The following is a 7014-nucleotide window of genomic DNA, read 5'->3' on the forward strand; positions in this document are numbered from 1 at the left end:
AACCCTAAAACACCCCTGTACCCCAAAACCCAATCCCAACCCTAAAACCTAAAAATACCCCTGTACCCCAAAACCCAAACCCTGCCCTGAAACCTAAAAACACCCCTGTACCCCAAAACCCAAACCCTGCCCTGAAACCTAAAAACACCCCTGTACCCCAAAACCCAAACCCTGCCCTGAAACCTAAAAACACCCCTGTACCCCAAAACCCAAACCCTACCCTGAAACCTAAAAACACCCCTGTACACCTGTACTTATTTTAAAAATTACTTTAATTAATATAATAAATAATAAATTAATAATATTAAAAAACATAAATAAATATATTTAATTATAATTAATATTAATAAAATTTAAAAAAATTAAATACTTACCTATACTTACGATGTAATGTCATGCGTTGTAATAGCATCTGCTATGTAATGCCATGCGTTGTAATGGCATCCGATGTAATGGATCTTGCGTTGTAAAAGTTCTGTTGTAAAAGACTCCCGTTGTAAAAGTTGCGATGTAACGGTGCATCACCCTGTCAGCTGTGTCTGGCAGTGCAAATGATTCCTCTTAAAGCAGCCCTTCTATAATCTGTAACGTTCAAAGCTTTTCTGCCACCACAGCGAGTCTGGGACATTCAGGATAAGATACTGATGTTTTGGCTCAGTCCTGTTTCCAACCCTGACAGTTCTGACGCTTCTTGGTTTCCTTTCTTCATGTACGCTGCTGGTTCCTCATAGGGACCTTTCACTGGAAACTCACCTTCAATGAGCTCAGCACCCGGGTTTAGGGGGTTATCTCTTGGACAACAACACCAATTGTTGTGCTTTTTGTGCTGAACAGTTTTTGCCTCAGGGTTCCCTGGCAGACGTGTTCCACCTTTCTTGGCTCAGTGATCTCCTTTTTGCATTCTCGCCTTAGGCGTTGGTTCTCTAAGACCGCAAGGTTAGGAGGCACCGCACTAAGCTCATCCAGATTACCCAGACTAGACTTGGTGAGATTGGTACCCCGACCTAATGATTCTGAGCATCTGCCCCACCAGCATCCATAGTCTACAGCTTTGGGTAAACTGCTCTTGTGACAGCAGGGCAGGGTTGTACACCTGTACCTCAACATTCTATACCCCCCATGTATGGAGATTGATGGGAACCAACTGAGTTGAATTCTTCTGCCTGCAGCGGTAGCAGACATGTATTTGGCCACTTGTCGCACGTCCCTAAAACCGATTTATTGCGACTGCTGGGAAAGTTTGTTGTCTGGTGTGGACAGTTGTTTGATCTGCTTCAGGTGAAGCTATTTGATGTTCTGTCTGTCCTGTCTTTGAACCGGGCAGTCCTGAATGAAACTGGCTTGGGAATTGGGAAGAGAATTAAACTCCCTCAAACTCCATGCCCAACAGCACTGTACAATTTACTAATTTAATTCTGAGATCTGTGGATAAATACAAATTACACTGAAAAGATACTCTGATTACATAGTTTTTTATATCTGTACTGGTATTCCACCTTTACTCTCGTTTTGGTGGTTCTGTCACCATGATAAATATATTACTAAAAACATTTGTAGATATTTGTCGCATCATATCTTCTGTCGTCACATGACCCTCTAGCTCGAGAAGTGATAGAGGAATATCGGGTCATGAATCACCTTTTTCATGAAGCATTCTGTGCTATGCTCACTATTTTATCCCTGCCTAGCAAGGATGACTAAACCATCTTTTCTTTACTCCTGAGCAAGTACTAAATTCATGAAATTTTAGTTACTGTGGTGCTCAGGTATTTTAATTTGTTGACCAGCAAATCCCATCAGAACTTTGGTACAATATTTGGAGGCTCATTGAGTTTCTCCTTAAACATTCTGAAAAAGGATTTAGACCAGCAGTTCCTAATATGTGGTCCGGAGAACCCTGGGGTTCCTCTGTGCCTACTTAGGGGGGAGGGATCACTTCTTAGAAAATTAAATAATATTAATAGATTAATAAAGTGTTAGCCTGGTCACCCACAGGGTGGTCTTCCCACAAACATTTTGCCCGCCTCCTTCATTTTTGTTCTCGTTTTTGCTGCCCTTAGGACTATGTGCACCTTACCTCTGCTAACCAGTGCTAAAATGCCTGTGCTCACTTCTTAAAACATGGTAACATTGGCATTTCCCCAGTTGGACCATTTACTTTACTTATAAGCCCCTAGTAAAATGGTACTACATGTACCCAGGACCTGTAAATTAGATTCTTCTAGTGGGCCTGCAACACTGATTGTGCCACCTACTTAAGTAGCCCTTTCAATTATGTCTTAGGCCGGCCATTACGGCCTGTGTGCGCAGACTTAAACTGCCATTTAGGCCTGGCAAAATAAACCTTTTACCAGGCCTAAACTTTCTAATACGTATGTCACCCCTGGGCTAGGCTCTGAACAGCCCAGAGGTCTGGGTGCAGTGTACTTAAAAAGTTAGGATATGTACGTTTAAATTTTGCATGTCCTGGTAGTTAAAAACTCTTAAATTATGTTTCACTCCTCCAAGGCCTGCCTTTCCATAGGACACCTTTGGAGTTGCCTTATTACATTCATTAAGCTGTACCTTCCACATGGGCAGCTTCTGATACAGACATCTAGCCGCAGATTTCTTTCTTTTGAATTTCTCAGGAACCAGACTGGATCTGAAGATTTTTCTTTGTGCAATACCATTGCGCGCCGGTAGGTGGTGTTGGTCATCTTCACGTGGCTTCATTGTCTTCCCCGTTATGGCGTCTGTGTCATCTATATAGGCACCACCTCAATGCACTGATGTCCATTCTTTTCATTCTGTGCCAGGCAGCAGAGATCCGTGAAGAGAGCCACCTTCTCTCACTTTTTGACAGGCTTTTTTTGACATTCTTTCAAAGTTTTTTGATGTGTAGGTTTTAACGTGTCCAAAAAGACTTCTGGATTCAAGCCGTGTGGCGCCTGCCACCACACCATATCGGTGATGGATCCACACTTAGTTTGTCTTTGGTGCCTGGAGCTCTAGCATGACTCAGTCGTGCTCCGACTGCTGGGCCATGACTCCAAAAGCTGTGATGGAGCGGTCCCTAAAGTTGCTTCCGGCCTGGCACTCAGCACTGCTTCTTTCGCCTCGGAGGTCTTGTTCAGAGTCCCGGTTGAGAGGTAGAGACGGGCACTGCTCCAGGAGCCTCAAGTCTTCAACCCCCCACACGAAGTCTTGCAGTCGATTAGGTAAGAAGTACAAGAAACATAAGCATTACCGAGGGACCAACGCATAGCCACACTGGTGGCAATCCCTAAAGAAGGGATACCAAGAGAGCTGTGCACCTCTTAAAGGCCGATATCATTATTGAACGCTGAGCCTAAAATTCTCGCGAAGCTCCTGGCAAACAGAATCAAGCCGATCATCACCAAATTGATCCACCCAGATCAGTCGGGCTTCATGCCGCACCGCAACACGGCGCTCAACCTGCGACTACTCCATGGAGTGTTGGGACGCTGCCATACGATCCGGGAAGACGCGATGGTGGTCTCGTTGGATGCCGCTATGGCGTTCGACACGCTTGAGTGGCCTTATGTGATGGCGGTCCTCAAAAAGATGGGCTTCGGTCCTAATTTCATAGGGTGGGTGCGCCTCCTCTACACTGAGCGATTAGCCCAGTTGGTGGTGAATAACAAGATCTCGGAGACTTCTACTCTGGAGACATGGACACGTCAGGGCTGCCCCCTCTCACCCCTACTTTTCGCCCTCCCCCTGGAGCCTCTAGCGGCCTGGATACGGCATGATCTCTCACTGCGAGGTCTCAGATAGACAGATGGGTGGGAGGACCGGATTTCGCTTTATGCGGATGACATCCTCCTATATCTTGCTTCCCCCACCAAATCTCTCAGGGTCACCCTGGATATCTTCACCAGTTTTGGGAGGAACTCTGGTTGGCATCAACTGGGGGAAGTCACTTTTCTACGTCCTACATGGCCCCCCCTGCAATACAGCCTGACTGCCCAATCAAGAGGGCAATAGAGGGGTTCAAATACCTCGGGATTTTTAACTCAACGAACGGGTCGACCAGTTATGAGAGGAATCTTCTCCTACCTCTACAAAGGTTCAAAAGAGACACCACCGTGTGGAAGGCGCTCCCGCTGTCCCTGTTAGGCCGGGCAGCTCTATTTAAGATGATGGCACTACCGCGGTTTTTATATGCCCTCCAAAACTACCCAGATTTAGTCCCACAAAAGTACTTTGCTGATATTGAGGCCACTCAGAGACCTGTTGTGGGCCGGAACGCCACGCATATCGCTCCAAAAACTCACGCTGGGGTGGTATGATGGGGGTATAGCTGTTCCGGACATCCAAAAATATTACTGGGCAGCACACCTCTCGGCAATAAACCATGGCACATACAGTGGTGGAGATGATCCCGGGTATGGGATGGACAGGTGGCTTCTCCCGGGGGCAACTTTGAGACGGTGCTCTACTCTAAACCTAACCGGTACCCCCTCACAGGACCTACAAGGCACTCGGTCCAACTCTGGTACATTGTGAGCCGCATACTGTGATGGGCTGACAAATTCACATTGGCTACCCTGCTCTGGCTCTCCGATAGGCTGGGTACGCTGGTTCGTACAAAAGGGTTTAGGAACCTGATAGGGATTTCCCGTATAAAAGACCTATGGGGGCCCAATGGGATGGTGACATTTGCCTCTCTACAACAAACACACGAATTAGGATAACGGAGTACTTCCGATACATACAGATTAGGCACTCACTCCAGTCTAACATTCCACCCGGAACGATGCTCCCGGAGTACTCTCCCCTGGAGGAAAGTCTGCGTGACTGCCATCTGCCGGAGTGGGCTATCTCCCTCGCATATAAAAAACTCATACACCATACCCCTGACCCTTTGTTGGCACTTAGGAGGAAATGGGAGGCTGACGGTCTCAAGATGGATGACGAGGAATGGAGAGAGGCAAGTGCCTCCCCTAAAGAAGTAGCGATATCGGCGAAATTGAGGCTGATGCAACTAAAAATACTGCACAGTTTATATATTGGGTACGTCTAGTTTTGATGGGGAGGAGCGCAGACAGGCTCTGTAGAAGACAGTGTGGGGAGGTGGGGATGTTTCTCTACATAATATGGGAGTGCCCCTTAATACAAACCTACTGGAAACGGGTGCATGATTGTGTGAGTACGGTCTTGGGGGTCAAACTACGGCCTGAAGTGAAAAGGTGCCTCTTGAACATCTGGGAGCCCACATATTTGTCCGTAAAAGGCAAGATGTGGGCGACGCTTGGACAGGTAATAGCAAAATGCAACATAGCACGCATGTGGGGAGCGGGAACACCTCCGGGACTCAGTGAATGGAAAAAATACATGGATTGGTGTATGCTGCAAGAGAAGACCGTCTATGTGGCCCGGGGGTATCTCTGGAAATGGGTAGCAATCTGGTCAAATGGAATGAATACCGTGGAAGCCTGTGTCAACCCCCCGTGCTCCCTTCCCTTGACGAGCCACTAACGCCATAACGACTTGTATGCAGATTCCAGCTTGTGGATCATGCCATCTAGAGAGATGTGTTTTGTATATGAGTATGCGAATGCAACACTGTAATAACTATGTATGTGTATGTGCAATGACCAAGGTTTCTTTTTGCAAAAAAAAAAAGAGAAACATAAGCAGTCGTAGCATGCTTCGACTCTGCCCCGTCCGTTGGCCAACACTTCAATCCAATCCAATCCAATCAGAAATTTGTATAGCGCGCTACTCACCCAGAGGGTCTCAAGGCGCTTAAGGGAGAGGGGTTCGTTACTGATCGAACAGCCAGGTCTTGAGTTGCTTTCTGAAGGAAAGGTGGTCTTGGGTAAGACGGAGGTGGGTGGGGAGGGAGTGCCAGGACTTGGCCGCCAGGTAGGAGAAGGATCTTCCTCCCATGGTGGCTCTTCGGATGCGTGGAATCGCGGCGAGGGCTTGGTTGGACGATCGTAGTTGGCGGTGGTGGTGTAAAAAGTCAGGCGATTGTTGAGGTATTTGGGTCCTAGGTCGTGGAGGGCTTTGTGTGCCTGGGTGAGGAAACGGAACGTGATTCTCTTGTTGACGGGGAGCCAGTGCAAGTCTCTCAGGTGTTCAGAAATGTGGTTGTGTCGAGGTATGTCCAGGATGAGTCGAGCGGAGGCTTTCTGAATGCGTTGAAGTCTTTTGTAATTTGGCTGAGGTTCCGGCGTAGAGGGTGTTTCTGTAGTCCAGTCGGCTGGTGACAAGAGCTTGGGTGACCGTCTTCCTTGTTTCGGTGGGGATCCATCGGAAGATCTTTCGGAGCATGCGTAGGATGTTAAAACATGATGAAGAGACGGCGTTGACTTGTCTGGTCATCGAGAGGGAGGAGTCTAGGATGAATCCCAAGTTGCGAGCATAGTCCGTTGGTTTGGGTGCGCTGCCTAGGGCCGGGGGCCACCATGAGTCGTCCCAGGCAGAGGGGGATGATCCTAGGATGAGGACTTCCGTCTTATCTGAGTTCAGTTTTAAGCGGCTGTTCTTCATCCACTCTGCTACATCTTTCATCCCTTCGTGTAGGTTGGTTTTGGTGGTGGTTGGGTCTTAGCTGATCCTCTCCCTCACCAGAGTGTCGTCAGCGTAGGAGATGATGTTTAGGTTGTGTTGGCGTGCGATGGATGCGCGGGGGCTCATGTAGACGTTAAAGAGGGTGGGGCTGAGCGATGAACCTTGTGGTACGCCGCAGATGACTACGGTGGCCTCTGATCTGAAAGGGGGGAGGCGGACTCTCTGAGTTCTTCCGGCGAGGAACGAGATGATCCAATCCAATGCCTTATCTTGTATCCCGACTTTCCTGAGGCGATGTACGGTGCGGTGGCAGACCGTGTCGAACGCTGGGGAGAGGTCCAGGAGGATGAGGGCCACTGTTTCCCCGTTGTCGAGCAGTGTTCGGATGTCGTCTGTGGCTGCGATGAGGGCGGTTTCAGTGCTGTGGGTTGGCTCGGAAGCCGGACTGTGAGGGGTCGAGGGAACCGTTAGACTCAAGGAAGGCGGCGA

Source organism: Lissotriton helveticus, chromosome 3_2 (genome assembly GCF_964261635.1).
Source record: "Lissotriton helveticus chromosome 3_2, aLisHel1.1, whole genome shotgun sequence".
NCBI classification, from domain to species: domain Eukaryota; kingdom Metazoa; phylum Chordata; class Amphibia; order Caudata; family Salamandridae; genus Lissotriton; species Lissotriton helveticus.